Raw genomic sequence first — 17,920 nt, forward strand, 5'->3', positions numbered from 1 at the left:
GGCGTGAAGTTGGGAGCAAGATCCTTAAAAAGCTGTACAGGGCTGGGATTGAGGAATTTGTGGCTGTTAAAGATCTTATAATCTGTACAATGCCTGCAAGTGAGACAGGCACCTGTGTATAGTTTAGGTGGGACAGCATGGTGGCAGGGCTGGATGTTAATACCGTTTCTATCTTATTTTTATACTGTTGGTCCAGGAAGAAAGATTTATGACTTTATTTAATTCATCAAAGAAGGAGCCTGTCCCTGTCACTACATATAGTACTTCCAAAAGGTGCTTAGTTTAGCCACTTCTTGGAAGGTGTTTAAACAGAAAATCAGAACCAAATATATCGTGGGACAAAATATTGTGTCAAGAATCTCGAGGACAAACATATTCTATTTACTAAATATATTTACTAAATATGACTCTACGTATATGTGCTTTTATAATATATATATTAAAGAAATGCATCTCAGCGCTGATTGAGGAACACAGACTTAAACACCCCGGGCCCGATTCACAGAACTAACTTAAGACAAAATCCTAAACTTACTACCATTTTGGTATTCACAGAAGGCACTTACTCATTTTGGTATTCACAGAAGGCACTTACTCATTTTGGTATTCACAGAAGTTAGGAGTCCTAAGTTTAGGACTCCTAAATGCCTTCTGTGAATACCGAAAGCCTTAAAATTAGGATTTTTCTCAGTTTAGTAGTAGTATAGTTAGGACTCCTAACTTTAGGACTCCTAAATGCCTTCTCTGAATACCGAAAGTCTTAAAATTAGGATTTTTCTCAATTTAGTAGCAGTAAACTTAGGACTCCTAACTTTAGGACTCCTAAATGCCTTCTGTGAATACCGAAAGCCTTAAAATTTTGATTTTTCTGAGTTTAGTAGTAGTAAAGTTAGGAGTCCTAACTTTAGGACTCCTAAACTGAGAAAAATCCAAATTTTAAGACTTGTGGTATTTACAAAAGGCATTTAGGAGTCCTAAAGTTAGGACTCCTAACTTCTGTTAATACCGAAGTGAGTAAGTGTCTTCTGTGAATACCAAAATGAGTAAGTGCCTTCTGTGAATACGAAAATGGTAGTAAGTTTAGGATTTTGTCTTAAGTTAGTTCTGTGAATCGGGCCCCCTGGGTTTAGTTCACAAACAAAATGGTTTTTAGACATTTTCTGTAGGTCAGTTTTTTATCAATTCTTTGCAGGAAGAGGGGAGGATGTTCCAGAGTCTAGACACATTGGTGCCGATTCCGATCCTGGAAAAACCGTGTACGAATCGTCGGACGGAGCGTTTTCTCCATCCGACTCGTACCCGGGAAAAATACCTTACAAACATGCAAGTACGATTCGTACGGAAACACCATTTCCATACGAATCGTAAAAAACACCGACCGGCAAGAAAATACATACAAATCGGATCTGGGACACCGCGTACGCGACATTCGCACGGAGTCAGGCAGCGTTTTACGGATCAGCAAGTATGATTCGGACCCACAGCACTTCGCACGGCAACATTTTTACGAGACCCAAAAAGTGCCGGAAAAGCCGCGATGCACGACGAAAAGGGATGGATACACACAGGATGAGGGTAGAGGCTATAAATACCGCACTTTACAAATGAAAAGTGTTTGCTTCATATATGATTGTTGCAGTGCAGAGAACCAAGGAACACTCCCCTCTATGTTCCTCACTAGGACAAGGTCCTATCACAAATTTTCATACAAAAGGGTTCAGCACCGTTCAAGGAACGCCAATTAAAGAATGTCCAAGACGTCAATAGGTTTTTCTTGAAAAAATCTTTTTCTTTATTGTACGGTCAGATTGTAGCCTCTCTTAGAAAAATTAGTTTTAATTTGATGTATATTCTTTATGAAGTCTTTATCCATGCTACAGTTTCTTCTGGCTCGTACCATTTCACCATAAGGTATGGCTTTAATGGTCGATTGAGGATGTGCACTGGTGGCATGTAAATAACTATTACATGATTTTTTCTTTTTATACATATCACTCTGTATGCTCGTTCCATCTACAAAGAGTCTTAAGTCAAGAAACTCTATGTTGGTATTAGAGTATTGGATGGTTAATCTGACATTGAAGATGTTCGTATTCAAGTAAGTAAGGTACATGTTTAAACTCTCCACTGTGCCATGCCAGATCATAATGATATCATCTATGTAACGTCCATAGAAGATAATATTTTCACTCCAACTTTGAGCCCCAGGGCCCCAGACATGCTCCACCTCATACAACCCCATGAAGAGGTTAGCATAAGAAGGAGCAAACCTGGAGCCCATGGCCGTGCCTTGAACCTGAAGGAACCAATTGTCATCATGTAAGAAGGCATTTTTGGTCAAGATCAACTCTGTCATGTCAAGCAACATGTTGGTGTGCTCAACGGAAAGGGGGCCCGGTACGCACCGTACCCCCATCCCTACACGTCCACACCGTACCCCCAGCCCCCATGTACGTCCAGAGCATACCCCCAGCCTACCCCCATAGGTATGGTGCGTACTCCCACCCCCGTAGGTTCGGTGCGTACCCCCACCCCCGTAGGTACGGAGCGTACCCCCACCCCTGTTGGTATGGTGCAGACCCCCAGCGCAGGGGTCAGCACCGTACCTACGGGGGTGGGGGTATGCTCCGTACCTACGGGGGTGGGGGTACGCTCCGTACCTACAGGGGTGGGGGTATGCACCGTACTTACGGGGGAGGGGGAACGGCGCGTACCTACGGGGGTGGGGGTACGCTCCGTACCTATGGGGGTGGGGGTACGCTCCGTACCTACGGGGGTGGGGGTATGGCGCATACCTATGGGGGTGGGGGTACGCTCCGTACCTACGGGGGTGGGGGTACGCTCCATACCTACGGGGGTGGGGGTACGCACCGTACCTACTGGGGTGGGGGTACGGCGCGTACCTACAGGGGTGGGGGTACGCTCCATACCTACGGGGGTGGGTGTACGCACTGTACCTACAGGGGTGGGGGTATGGCGCATACCTACGGGGCTGGGGGTACGCTCCGTACCTACGGGGGTGGGGGCACGCACCGTACCTACGGGGGAGGGGGTACGGCACGTACCTACGGGGTTGGGCTGGGGGTATGGCGCGTACATGGGGGGGGTGGGCTGGGGGTACGGCGCGCACCTACGGGGGAGGGCTGGGGGTACGGCGCGTATGCGGGCACATGTTTGGACGTCTCCATGGTTGCTATGGGAGTTCGCACCGTACAGTGTTTTTTCCATACTGTTGTGCATTCGGACGGACGGGACTGATCGTACTAGCGCGCTCGGACTTCAGTTTCCCGATTCGTACGTAAAACTGTCCGGGGACGTGTCTGACACTTTTTCCAACTCGAGGACTTGTCGGGGAATTTTCCCAATGCGATTCGTATGGATTTTCATACGTACTTGCCAGTTTGTACGGGACTTGTACGATTCGTACGTAAAAAAATCCAGATACAATTCGTATGGGGAATATTTTTCCTACGGGGGAGGGGGAACGGCGCATACCTATGGGGGTGGGGGTACGCTCTGTACCTACGGAGGTGGAGGTACGCTCCGTACCTATGGGGGTGGGGGTACGGCGCATACCTAAGGGGGTGGGGGTACGCTCCGTACCTACGGGGGTGAGGGTACGCTCCATACCTACGGGGGTGGGGGTATGCACCGTACGTACGGGGGTGGGGGTATGGCGCATACCTACGGGGGTGGGGGATACGCTCTGTACCTACGGGGGTGGGGTTACGCACCGTACCTACGGGGGTGGGGGTACGGCGTGTACCTACGGGGGTGGGGGTATGCTCCGTACCTACGGGGGTGGGGGTACGCTCCGTACCTGCGGGGTGGGGGTACGCACTGTACCTACAGGGGTGGGGGTACAGCGCATACCTACGGGGGTGGGGGTACGCTCCATACCTACGGGGGTGGGGGTACGCACCGTATGTACGGGGGTGGGGGTATGGCGCGTACCTACGGGGGTGGGGGATACGCTCTGTACCTACGGGGGTGGGGTTACGCACCGTACCTACGGGGGTGGGGGTACGGCGCGTACCTACGGGGGTGGGGGTATGCTCCGTACCTACGGGGGTGGGGGTACGCTCCGTACCTGCGAGGTGGGGGTACGCACTGTACCTACAGGGGTGGGGGTACGGCGCATACCTACGGGGGTGGGGGTACGCTCCGTACCTACGGGGTGGGGGTATGCACCATACCTATGGGGGTGGGTGTACGGCGCATACCTACAGGGGTGGGGGTACGCTCCGTACCTATGGGGGTGGGTGTACACACCGTACCTACAGGGGTGGGGGTATGGCGCATACCTACGGAGGTGGGGTATGCTCCGTACCTATGGAGGTGGGGGCTTGCACCGTACCTACGGGGGTGGGGGTACGCTCCGTACCTACGGGGGTGGGGGTACGGCGCATACCTAAGGGGGTGGGGGTACGCTCCGTACCTACGGGGGTGAGGGTACGCTCCATACCTACGGGGGTGGGGGTATGCACCGTACGTACGGGGGTGGGGGTATGCTCCGTACCTACGGGGGTGGGGGTACGCTCCGTACCTGTGGGGTGGGGGTACGCACTGTACCTACAGGGGTGGGGGTACGGCGCATACCTACGGGGGTGGGGGTACGCTCCGTACCTACGGGGGTGGGGGTACGCACCGCACGTACGGGGGTGGGGGTATGGCGCGTACCTACGGGGGTGGGGGATACGTTCTGTACCTACGGGGGTGGGGTTACGCACCGTACCTACGGGGGTGGGGGTACGGCGCATACCTACGGGGGTGGGGGTATGCTCCGTACCTACGGGGGTGGGGGTACGCTCCGTACCTGTGGGGTGGGGGTACGCACTGTACCTACAGGGGTGGGGGTACGGCGCATACCTACGGGGGTGGGGGTACGCTCCGTACCTACGGGGTGGGGGTACGCACCATACCTACGGGGGTGGGTGTATGGTGCGTACCTACGAGGGTGGGGGTATGCTCTGTACCTATGGGGGTGGGGGTACGCACCATACCTACGGGGGTGGGGGTATGCACCGTACCCACGGGGGTGGGGGTACGGCGCACACCTACGGGGGTGGGGGTACGCTCCGTACCTATGGGGGTGGGTGTACACACCGTACCTACAGGGGTGGGGGTATGGCGCATACCTACGGAGGTGGGGTATGCTCCGTACCTATGGGGGTGGGGGCTTGCACCGTACCTACGGGGGTGGGGGTACGGCGCGTACCTACAGGGTTGGGCTGGGGGTACGGCGCGTACATGGGGGGGTGGGCTGGGGGCACGGCGCGCACCTACGGGGGTGGGCTGGGGGTACGGCACGTATGCGGGCACATGTTTGGACGTCTCCATGGTTGCTATGGGAGTTCGCACCGTACAGTGTTTTTTCCATACGGTTGTGCATTCGGACGGATGGGATGGATCGTACTTGCGCGCTCGGACTTCAGTTTCCCGATTCGTACGTAAAACTGTCCGGGGACGTGTCGGACACTTTTTCCGACCCGAGGACGTGTTGGGGAATTTTCCCAATGCGATTCGTATGGATTTTTTTACATACGAATCGTACTTGCCAGTTTGTACGGGACTTGTACGATTCGTACGTAAAAAAATCCAGATACGATTCGTACGGGGAATATTTTTAAAGGATCGGAATCTGCACCATTGTACCTAAAAGATCTTCCTCCCTATATAGCTCTCTTCAAAGGAGGTACTACAGCCAGCATGATGTGAGAGGATGTAAGAGATCTTCCAGGTTTGTAAGGTGTAATTAGCCAATGGGTACATGTAAAGGTTAAACAACGTGGGGCTTCCTGAGGACCCCTGTGGAACTCCATATCTCAAAGAAAATGTATCCAAGGTGCAGGCTTTGTCAAATACCTGAAATGATCTGTCCCCCAAAAACAAACTGATCCACTTAAGAGCCAGACCCAACACTCCTGCCTTCTGAATCCTCTAAATAAGGGCCCTGTGGTTGACTGTCGAAGGCGGCACTGAGGTGTAAGAGGAAGATGGCAACAGTACCTGTCAGGTCCCAGGGCAGTTTCAATAATATGCTTTGGCCCCAACCCTGTCTGGCTAGGATGCGGTATGTGATTGGCCTCTGGGGAGTTCAAAATATGCATGTTAACGTGGTTTTCCAACATCTTACTCAGTCGTGGATTAAGAGAGATGGGCCGAAAATTCTTTGGGCAGCCATGACATGCTTTCACCCTCCAGGAACAATTCCCTTCTCAAGAGATAGGTTTGCATTCTCAATGAAAATCAGGAAAAAGAGTATTGGCTGCTATTAGAAGAACGTGGGGGGGTAGCCGGGTCAATTGAAGAGCCTGATTTAACTTTCATGAAAGTCTGACAAAGCTCCCATAGGAGATACAAGGAAATCCCAGAAGTATAGGTGTTCAATATTCCTCATTCTCTATCAGGTACTCCAGCTCATGGTCTCCTCCAGGGTTCTGAAATGCTGCATAAATGTCTTCAATTGGCTCAAGGGTAAGGCCACAGGAGGTGGGGTCTAATATAGTTTTAGTGATTCTGAACGTTTCGCAAGGGGAGTTTTAGTTTGATAGTAAGAGGCCTGTGTGGAATGAATTTCCAAATGATACAGCCTCACCGTCTCTCAATATTTTTCTTTAACGGAGTTTGCATATTTTTTTCTCCATTGTCTTTCTGCAATTTTACATTGTTTTTTAAGGCCAGTAGGTGGGGCGTACCAGGGGGCAGATTTCACTTTGCCTTTCCTGGTTTGAAAAGAAATGGGAATAATCTGGTCAAGAGAATACTTGTTCCATTGATCCATCTTGACATGAGCGGTTTGGAGTTCATACCTCAGCTCCGGTTTGGTTGGGCACCGCAGCCCATTCTACCTCATTCAGCTTAGGCCAGCTGCAATCCTTCCACATAAATGATTTAGGATCCGGAGGGCAGTTAGGCATTGTAAGGAATAACGGGAACAAGAAATGGTCCAACCAAGTAACCGGTACTGGGTCTAATATATTTAGACCAGTGCAGCTTTTGAAAATAAGGTCAGGTAACAATCCTTTTCATGGGTGTGGACTAGTACCCTCTGGGTAAAATGAAGAGCAGCAAGGTGGTGTAGTAGCCCCATGACTTGAGCCTTGGTGGGATCTTCAAGGTGCGTATTAAGGTCACCTAACACCGAGAAGAATGTCTTATTTATTGCTGGGCTAGCAATAATATCAGGGGCTGTCTGAGTAAAGTGACAAGGAGGTCCATGAGGATGATAAATCTGTATGCCGGAAAACCTAAATGAGGGGGCAGTAGGATCGAGAAAGTAGAGCTTACATAATCTGGCAGCTGGAGAAGTTCAGTTACACACTTTAGAGAGTCAATGAAAATTCCCCACCCTTTTTGTCTCCTTAGCTTGGTAGCAAATATAGTATCCTTGAGGTAGAGTCTGGTGGATATCTGGCCCGGATTAATTATGCAGTCAGGTTTAAGTTAAGAAAATCACATCAGGTACTTCATCCTCCATAAGTGAGAAAAGCTCCCATCAATGGCAGAGTAGGCAGCTACAATTAATAAGGTAATTTTCAATTTGCATTTCAAATCTCCCCTGGACGGGTGTAGTGAATCTATGCCGTTCGCTGGAATGGCCCACCTAAGGGGGTGGAGTTGAGGGGAGGTGTACCTGAGCAACTCAAGTTTGGTGGGAGCAGGGTTCCTGGCCCTGGGTCCTGTTCGGGCCTAGAGGGGCGTGCCTTTGGTAAAATCTGGCCGGGTTCCATTTTATGGTGCAGGAAGGGATGAACAGATACAGCACCGACCTGTAATGCCATCCCCTCTGCTGCCGTGCCATGGGTTAGGAGCAAAACACCTCCCTTGAAATGCAGGTTCAATCTAGTAGCAGGCAGGAAGAAGTCTTTTTAAAAGAATAAAGTGCAGTGAGTGCAGCAAATTTCGAATTTTTACAATCAAATTCAAATAAGGTGACGGTAAAACAAAGAGAACCCCCCCCCACGTCAAAGGCACAATTCTAATTCAGTTACACTTTCTGAAAAATTAGATAGCATTAAAAATGCGATTAACAGTTTCACAGTTTACAGTATAGACTATCGCACCATTAAATCACCCTCAGGTGTATAGTCACTATGAAAATCCCCCAAGGAAGGACACAGCAGCTGCGAGGCGCCTCAATGGAGCGACCGCACCCCAGGTTCCATTTTATGGTGCATGGAGGGATGAACAGCCACGTCATTGACCAAAATGGCGTCTGTCCATATCCTCGCCCCCTCTCCTGCTGTGCTGTGCGTTGGGAGTATATATATGGATATATATCTTCAAGATACATAGAGTTAAGAATAATAAATCTATACGTACCTATTTGCACTTACCTTCTGATTACTTCGGTCCGCAATACTTTTGACACAAAATTCTGTCCACACAATATTTCTGGCTCGGATATTGTGTCTTACACTGGGCTCAGCAAGTTACCTGGGGGAGTGCAACATGTTGATATGTATAGACTTTTATAATCATTAGGAAATAACTCACCTCCATTACAGACTACCTGCTTTGTACTGGAGCGATGGAATCTCTACCTTACCAATTCCAAGTGCCTTCCAATCTCTCAAGTTATTCTTGAGGAATGCTGTTGCCTTCAGTGGCATTGCTCTCAAGTGTAATACTGGATCAAGCGCTCACCACAGGACGGTGTGAGAAAACAGCCCCATTTTTAGGTCTCGGCTAGCGAAGGCTGCGCTTTCGCAGTCTCGCTCGCGAGAGATAATGACTTGGAGTAGAGGGGCTTGAACCCGCCCCTCTTCTCCCCTGTTCTCCATTGGCTGGCCTCTTGAATGCTGGCCAGCCATTGGAGAAGATGTCCGTCACTCCGAACAGGCCCCGTCCTTTTTGGATTCGGGGGCGTGTTTTTTCAACTTTTCTCATTATCTCCTCCAGCCAATGGCAAGAGGAGAGAAAAGCAAAACACGCCCCCGAATCCGGAAACGCCGCTGCCTTTCTCCGAGGCATTTCTGCTTCGCCTCGGAGAAAGGCAGTGGTGTGCTCGTCCTCTCCCCCACTCCTTTTCCGGAACAAAAGAATCTAATGCATGAATGAAATCGGCAGGCTACAATGAAATTCACGCACACTCACATTTCAAGCTTTCTGTGGAAACTTCAGAATTGTATGCTTTGTAACTTCCCAATACTACTGGATTATTATTTATATATTTAAATGACTCATCAAGAACCGAGAGAAAGTGTAGCAGAGTATCAAGCGATCGCTTTCGGTCAGACATACTTATTTGTTCGTTTTTTTTTTTTTTTCGGGCTAAATTTGCTTTGCATGGGAATTTGACATGCTCCAGGGCCCGTCCACAAAGAAGTGCAGACAAAAGGGTAGGAAGTGTGTCCTCGCGGCACTTTCCTGGGTGCAAATATGTGGCACGGAAAGGGCTAATGCAAGCAGACTCAACTCCACACTTTCCTTGCAAAGGGTGTTTGCTTTAAACGCAGTTTGCACCAATGAAACTCAAAGACACGGACACACACCGACACGGGAGGCCCGCGGCGCCATAATTATAAACGTACAGCCCGTGTCTTTCACTTGAGGGTTGTTTTGAGTCAGCTCAAGCGTGACACGGCCACCAACACGCCCGAATGTGGCTCTGTAGGGGCAGTGGGTGTTCCTGTGAAGGAAGAAACGCTTTGCGGAGAAGACCACCCCACCCACCAAGAGGTTTATGTTATTGAAAGAATGCTCTAGTTTGGAGGGGGAAATGCAGCTCGAAAATGGCCAGCGCAAGCCCTTGGAAGGCATTTCTGAGCTCGTATTTGTTCCTTATTTAGGACAGAGGCATGGTAATTTATAAGGCGGCGTTTACGTGTAAAGAAGTGTTATGACACGCTGTTTCGGATTCCAGGGAAGAGCGCCTCTGTGCACGCGGAGTGGGAGGACAGACACGGATCTGACGATCTGCGCTTTGCAGCCTTCTCTGTCGTCGTGTTTCACGGCATCCTGTAAATCTCGCCCTTGTGGCCACCTCAACTCACTGGGGTTCCTGCATTTTGATGGTGTGAGTTAACCGAGAGTTCTGACCCGCTACGGCAGCCTTCTGGAGGCCTGGCCCGGTCGTGCTGCTCGGTGCCTTCTCATCATCGGATTGTTGAACTGTGAGTATATCGTGGTCTTTTGGTGAATGTTCTGGTGTTTGCAGATATTTCATGTTTTCTAGCTCCGTGCGCGAGTAGTAAACTTAGTTCAGGGTTTTGCTTTGCACTCTGGGACTTGTAGTCCTTGCTATTATAGGGGGGGAAAAAAGGTCAGCTCAAATAATACAAAAGCTGGACTGGGTAAGAGGGACCTCAGAGACCCGAGTTCTGCATTTATTTAGCGCACAGCTCTGGTCGTTCGTATAGCTTCTTTGTGATACCCCCAAACCATGTCCGGTGCATGCACACTCTGATGTTTGTGAAAACTTTAGAGGCGATGTGGGCGTAACCCGAGGCTTTTCATTCACCCATTGTAGAAGCGGACATCTGAAGCTCGTAGGACTGGCATGTATGCAAAGTAAGCTTTGGCAACTAGTTTGCCATCACAAGTGTTTCTCTTTAGCAAGTTTAGCCGTGCATGTGACCGATTAACCCACGCCTGGCCTTGCATGCGGGGACTTCAAGGCCCTTTAACATCCTAACGTGAAATGTAAAACAAAGTCATCTAGAAAACTACAGCCCGGAAGTGGTTCATTGCCTTACGAAGGGTTGCTCCATTGGAAAGCAGTCATGGTGCACTATCGGTGTTACCTCTTCCAACATCGCAGACTGTGGTTCTCCTACCTGCGCAGTGGTATCGTTCCATATCTCCGCCTGCAATCCGTGTTGGAGTTTTAAACACGGAGTCTGAGTCGTCCCTCCGCTACAACAGTCAATTGTTGCATTATAAATGTGCACAACTGTATCGGGCCACTTTCATGGAATACTGCTCCGTATGACTGGTGTTAACAAAGACATTACAATGTTACTAAGGCTATATGTATTCCAGTCAACCACTTTCATCCATTGGTCTATTATTGTGTCATTCACATTTTTGTTTCACCCACCACATCATGGGATGATGGATGAGCCACCTACACTGTGAGTGACAATAATTTTCTCTTTCACAAGGAGCACGCATACAAATTAGCTCCCTGTGCCGGGGGATGTGATTTGTGTTTGATTAAGGTGCCAAGCAGTTTACCCTATAATACAGTTTGCAAAGACCATCTCAAAATGAGCATTGACAGCACCAACGTTCTGGAGGCCAACGTAGACCTATTGGCTTTGCCAATGCTTGTTTGCGGTGGGTTACGCAAAAAAGTGTAAACTTAAGCTTATATTTTTTCAAGAAGAATTTTCTTTTAATTTGCCCTTTAAACCAGGACAAAGCTCCTTGAAACAGCCTAATGTGTTTTGTGGAATAAGGTGTTTGTTTACTCGGCATTGTTAAAGTTAGAGCTATTGGCATTGCTCATGACAATGCCGTTTCTTTAAATGTTTTAAAAACAAAAACATAAACAAAAATAATGTCATGAGCAATGCCAATAGCTCTAACTTTACCAATGCCGAGACCATTGCATTGTAAATGCTTGTTAGCCATTTTGTGAGCTGATGATGAAATCAATCAAACCACATTTGTAGAGTGCAATACTGTCACCCCTAAGGGTATCTGGGTGTTGTTTCTTTGTCGTAGAACCAGGTCTTGAGTCACTTTCTGAAGTCTGCCAGCGAGGGGGCTGTAGTGGAACAGTGTGGATAGAAAGCAGCACTGTAATTCACAGCAGAGGTGCTAAGATGGAAAATAACTCTCCCCAGTTCTTTTCACAATTAAATTTTAGGGTAGTCAGCAGAACCGCTGATTACAATTTCAGAGAATGAGTCAACCTCTATAGGGTAGGGTGTTTTACGGTAAAATGTGTACAGTACCAGAGATGTGTGTATGGACAAGGAAAAGTACACAGTGAACCGCCCCTGGTGCATAATTGTTTCTTTGTGGCATAGCATGCTTGAACCTGCAGAGGTAACAGCCAACAGATGGGAGACGTGGATCAACTATGAACTTCAGGTCAGCCACTGTTAAAAAGTTTATCTTTTCTGAATTCAATTTCCTTTTCTAGTCTCCCAACTCTAGAACCAGTGTTTGAATGTCTCCGCAGCTGGAGATTTCAATCCCTTAGAACTGAGGATAGCCTTAAGTGTACTTCTAAAACCAGAATCTGTGTGGCGGGGTGAGCTTAGCCAGATGCTCTACACAGAGACTGAAGAGTCCAGGTGAGGTCCAGGAGCCCATGGGACACCAGACTTCGATAAAAAAAGGAGTAGAGAATAGAGCAGGTAAGCCCACTAGACTCAACCAGAAAAGAAATTCACAAACCAGCCCGGCAAGTCACTGCACACGAGGCGACTAGTATTCCGTGCATGTAAGAGCTTGTGTCTGACACGTTGAGACTCTATGATGATCTCATGAAATTCTGGAGTGTATGCTGAATGAAAGTCTGGGGGAGTTACATTGGAGGGGTGCCCTGCACACCACTGTTGCGCGTTCTGCCCGGCTGCCATCCGGACTTTGCTGGGGTGGGAGACTCCATCCCCCAGTTGCCTCGGCTGCTGCATCGGCTGCCAGGAGCGGGAGCCCATTACATTGTGCAGAGGTGTCCCGCAGCGCAGGTGCCCCATACACTGCTCTTGCCGTTCTGCCCTGCTGTTGTCCAGACTATGCTGTGGTCGGAGACTACATCCCCCAGTTCCGTCAGCTGCTGCGTCAGCTCCCAGGTGCCGGAGTGCCATAAACATGGGACGCGTGCAGTGCATGCCTGGCTGGGCAAAGACCGGCCAAGAGCAGGCCCGCCTGTACCCCGAGGCCCAGGGGGTGAGTACTTTTGACTGTATCTGTTGGCTTTGGAGGCATTTCCCCCTCACTGTTTGCAGCTGCCTGGGGTTTCACATCCGGACGCTTAAGTTGTTCTTTGCTCATCGAGGGCCGTCTGAAATACTTCTGCAGCCCTGCTGCTTGTTTGCCTGCATCTCCCTGCTGGAGCGGATCGCATCCCCCTGAGATCTTTGGTGTGTGCGAGGAGGAGGGGAAAACAGACTTAACTCTTTGGGACCCTCTTAGGCTGGGCTGGGCCACCTTGACCCGCAGGCAATACACACCAGCTGCTTTGTTATATGTGGTTTATAATATAGGCAAAAGGAAGTTGAGAGCTGGTACCTCGGGGAGGGACACAATCACTACTATAGGCTCATTTCTGGTATGAGCAGCAAACGTCATTTCAAATGAGATTGCACTGACGTATAGAGGTGACTTTTATTGCAGGCCTCGAGAAGTGATTTTGGCTAGAAGCACCAAAGTAACGCAGAGCTGGTGATCTGAAACGCCGGTGGTAATTGCTGTGTCAGGGGATGATCATGTGTTGGATGCGGTGGATGTGGAGGAACGATGTGATGGAAACGTTACACCCCCTGTAGAACCCCCAGGTAATAAAGAGGAGGGGGGGGGGGGTAGAGAGATACACTGGGAAATAAAAAGGGCGTAAGCCTCTATGGAAATGGGTGATGACTTTAAAATGGATATGGTGGTGGATAAATTACTCCCAAAGCTTGAGGTCATGTTAAAAAAATTGTTGCCGCCAATATTGTCATGCTTGGAGGTGATAGGGGCTGCGTTATGGCAGCTCCCACAACTTAATGTTGATGTCTCAAATGTTAAGGTTGTGGCAGCTGTGTCCAGGGGAATGGGCGGTCCTGTAGGGGATGCTCAAGATAAGGGAGCTGCTGACACTGGGAAGATGTCAGGCGGGCCTAATCCCTTTGTGCTAAAGGGCCTGAATGGCAAACCTCACCTGCTTGGGGAAGGAGGTGGGTATAGGTATGGGACGCATTGAACTGTGATAGCTCAAAGCGCAACTGGACAGGTTACCCAACTGGGTGGGGCTACTGAACAAAATGTTCAGGCTCTAAATAAGTCAACAAGGGCACGGGTGATTGCTGCTATGCCTGTGCAACTCCTCCCCCTATTGGCACCTTTAGTCTGTATCTTAATGGGGGTACCTCCCATCAAGCAAGATGTGAAGGAAACCACAGTAAATCTGATGCTTAAGGTGAAACATTAGTGTGACATGTCCCTAGTCAGTGGGCACTTCCTGCCCCCCCCCCCACATAACAGGCCAGTGACTGAAAACGTAACTTTCCAGATGCACAAATTCCAAATTATTCCACGCACGGAGAGCGACCATTTTCCTCAAACAATGGAATTTGAACAAAGGTTTGCTCTGTTAATGGCAACTAACAAACTAATCTCTGCGCCCTTCGCATGTAATTTAAAAAGTCTGAGATGGTGAGGCACAGAGATAGAGAAGGTGATGGCAGAGGTATACCTTCGAGCAGGATTGAAAGAAGCAACAATAAAAGAAACTGAAAATCAAGAAGCTTCTCACTTAGTGAATGGTGAGAGACCAAAGATCTGGGAAATCCTAAAAGCGGCTTTATTGGGAAAATGCCCAGCTAAAGAGAAGCAATCTCAGCAAAACTTCCATAGGAAGCATAACCAGGGGGATGGTCACCAATCCTGGTAGAGTACTGAACTACGCAAGCAAAAACGTCTAATATTGCGAGAAATTAGAATAATCTTAAATCAGTTAAAATGAGAAGGAAAACAGGACAAATGTAAGCTCATAAAATCAAGAATTTAATTCAAGAAAAGCTGGCACGAAGCAAAAATAAACCACCAATACCCGGAACAAACTTCTATTGCTGAGTAAACAACCAAATAGAAAACAATTCTGGCAGTAGATAAACGCCCTACCATTATTCTACCCATTTTCCTCTAGGGATCAAGGGGTGACCCTCAGTGTTACCGCACTGTCTCCCTCTTGGATTCCACAGTCAAAATTATGGGGAAGGTCGTCCTAGAGCGTTTTAATCTTATGCCTTGATAAATCTAATGTAATATCTAAACTGCATTATGGTAGGGGAGAGGAACTCGGGATCAGTGCGTTAATTCGCAACTGATTGTGGGCAAATATACAATAGCTAAAGGGGGTAGTCTGTACATGACCTTTATGGATCTTACCTCGGCATTCAACCGGGTTATTAAATCCAAGCTCTGGCCTCTATTATTGAATATGAACATAGAGGCTGAGTTGGTGGCTTTTTTTTACATAGTTCTCACTCTAATCTCACTTCCTTGGCAAGGTATGATGAGAATGATAGCATATCCGTGCCCTTGAGAGCATGGGGCAAAAGGGAGTAAGACGGGGGTGCATTTTGGCACCCCTGTTATTCACCGTATACATTGATAATCTGGGAGTGGCTTTGACAGCTGCTTGAAGGGATTGTCCCAGTACTGGTTCAAACCTCATTCCCTCCTTATTATATGCAGATGATGCAGTCTTGATAGCTTGGACCGCTGTGGTCTCCAACGTCTTCTGGATGCATTCGTTGATTTTACGGAATCCTTAGATCTTTCTACCAACTAAACCAAGTCGCACACTATGATCATCGGCTGCCGGAATGCTCCCTGGAAAAAGTTCTATGGTAAAGGAGTCAAACTTACTATAGTATCTACTTTCCCTTATTTGCGGGTAAATTTTGATGAGAGAGGTTCTTGCACCCCGCAATTATCCGTTAAAAAAAACATATTCTTGAGAGCAATAATTGCACAAAACGATTTTGCCAAGAGACTTGGGGCCAAACCGGTGCAGGCCTCAGTCAAGGTATTCAGTGAAGAAAATGCATCCCAGTGGCAAGGTACGGATGTGATGTTTGGGGTATAAAGATGTCAGGGAGTTACAGGTGGCGGAAAATAAATGTCTGGGTGGACTACTGTTAGAAATGGGGGTCTCTAGTTGGCCATGGCTGGCACCAATGTCCAAATAGGGACCCTTCTTCCTAAGTCAGGGCAAGTGGGCCCTTTGATAACACCTGCTCGACCCTGTGGTAACGTAGCACGAGCAGTTAGGCCTATCTCAGAGGCAGTGTGTGAAGCATTTATGGCCACATACAATAAGGCAGTAATGACACCACAAAAGGACACAACTCAGGTAGATATAGAAAAATAATATCTTTATCTAACAGTTTAACTCAAAGATTCTCAAAGCGTTTCAACAACTACAATTCACGTCAACCCGTAGGGACTAAAAGAGACAACAACGTATTCACCCAAAGCGGGACACGGACTGAGTTCAGGGCCAGGGCCTACGCGACCCTTTGCGCACCAGGTACCTGTCGTTGGAAGGGACTATGGCACGCAGCTTCTGGAAGAAGCGGAGACAGTGACAGGCGGACTCCCAGTGACCACAGGTCTTGGAGGCTGAGGTCCGCAGCATGCACTCACAGTGGTTCGGGCACTCAGGGGCAGACAGGCGCTCAGTGGCAGTAGCGCGTGGCTGCGGCGGCCTGGGCTGGTGGTGGCGATGACTCGCGTCGTGCAGCTCCGTGGTGGGCTCACAGCGGCAGCATCACTCTTAGCTGCGGCGGCCCACAGAACAAATCCCAAGGATGCAAAGTGGTCAATGGTGCGGGCGATCAGCGGCCACAGCTCTCTCTTTGCTGCGGCTGCCCACGGGGCAAATTACGAGGAAGAAAAATAGCACAAGGGGTGGGCACTCAGCGGCTACAGCTCTCTCTTGGCTGCGGCGGCCCACGGGACAAATCACGATTGTGCACAGTAGCAAAGGATGTGGGCACTCAGCAGCTACCGCTCTCTCTTGGCTGTGGTGGCCCATGGGACAAAACACGATGGTGCACAGTAGCAAAATGTGAGGGCACTCAGCGGCAGCAGCTCTCTCTTGACCACGGCGGCCCACGGAACAAATCACGATGGTGCGCAGTAGCAAAGGGTGCGGGCACTCAGCGGCAGCAGCTCTCTCTTGGCTGTGGTGGCCCACTGAACAAATCACGATGGTGCACAGTAGCAAAGGGTGCGGGCACTCAGCAGCAGCAGCTCACTCTTGGCTGCGGCAGCCCACGGGACAAATCACGATGATGCACAGTAGCAAAGGGTGCGGGCACTCAGCGGCAGCAGCTCTCTCTTAGCTGCAGTGGCCCATGGGACAATTCAGGGTCTCAACAAGGCGGGCACCACGGTGGACGCTCAGTGGCCACAGCGCTCTCTCGACTGCAGCGGTCCACGCATATTCAGCGGAAGGTCCGAAGGTGCCGATCCAGGCCGGCTCTCAGCGGCGGCAGCTCTCCCTTAGATGCAGCGGCCCACACAGATCCAGCTAAAGGTTTGAAGATACAGATTTAGGCGGGCCCTCAGCAGCAGCAGCTCTCTCTTAGCTGCAGTGGCCCACACAGGTTTAGCAAGAACGTTCAAAGGTTCAGAGTCAGGTGGGCACTCAGCGGCGTCAGCTCTCCCTTAGCTGCAGCGGCCCGCAGAGGTTCAGCGAAAGTTTAGAAAGTCTCAATTCCGATTCAGGGGGGCTCTCAGTGGCGGCAGCTCTCTCTTAGCTACAGCGGCCCACACAGGTTTAGCAAAAATGCAGTAGCGCCCAGTCCGCGGTCCTCACAGAAGAACTAGAGGCTCCGGATTACTAAACGGAGGCCTCACCTGCAAGCAAAACTCCTCGCACAGGAATTCCGACAGCGGACGGGGTGAAGTCTAATGTCTCTGAGACTTCTGCAGGAGGCGCTCTCGATTTAGGCCCTCGGGTAGTTTCTTCGGCAAGCTTGATGAAAGTTGCAAAGTCCTTTCCTCTGTTCACTCGTACAGAGTTTCGTCTTGACATCCAGAAGGAACACACTTGGCCAAATTTCCAGCTCAGCATTTTATACTAAAAAGTCTTTGTTCTCTAAGGTTGCAAATCACTGTTCGGTGGGGTCGGGGAGCCCTTGGTTTACGAGGCGACATCCTGCCCTTTCAGAATGAGGGGGTCTGCTATCAGACACCCAGTGGGAGGTGGAGCCATCATTCACCTTGCCAGGCATAGCCCTGCTCG

The 17,920-nt window shown here is 49.5% G+C and overlaps 1 protein-coding gene across 5 annotated transcripts in view; it reads left to right on the top strand.

Annotated features, from left to right (window-relative positions):
- Positions 1-17,920, top strand: part of LOC146839635 (uncharacterized) — a 533,093-nt gene that overhangs the window by 424,580 nt on the left and 90,593 nt on the right. The gene's annotated exons all lie outside the window — the stretch shown is intronic.

The sequence above is a fragment of the Triturus cristatus genome, chromosome 4_1, assembly GCF_964204655.1.
Source record: "Triturus cristatus chromosome 4_1, aTriCri1.1, whole genome shotgun sequence".
NCBI lineage: Eukaryota > Metazoa > Chordata > Amphibia > Caudata > Salamandridae > Triturus > Triturus cristatus.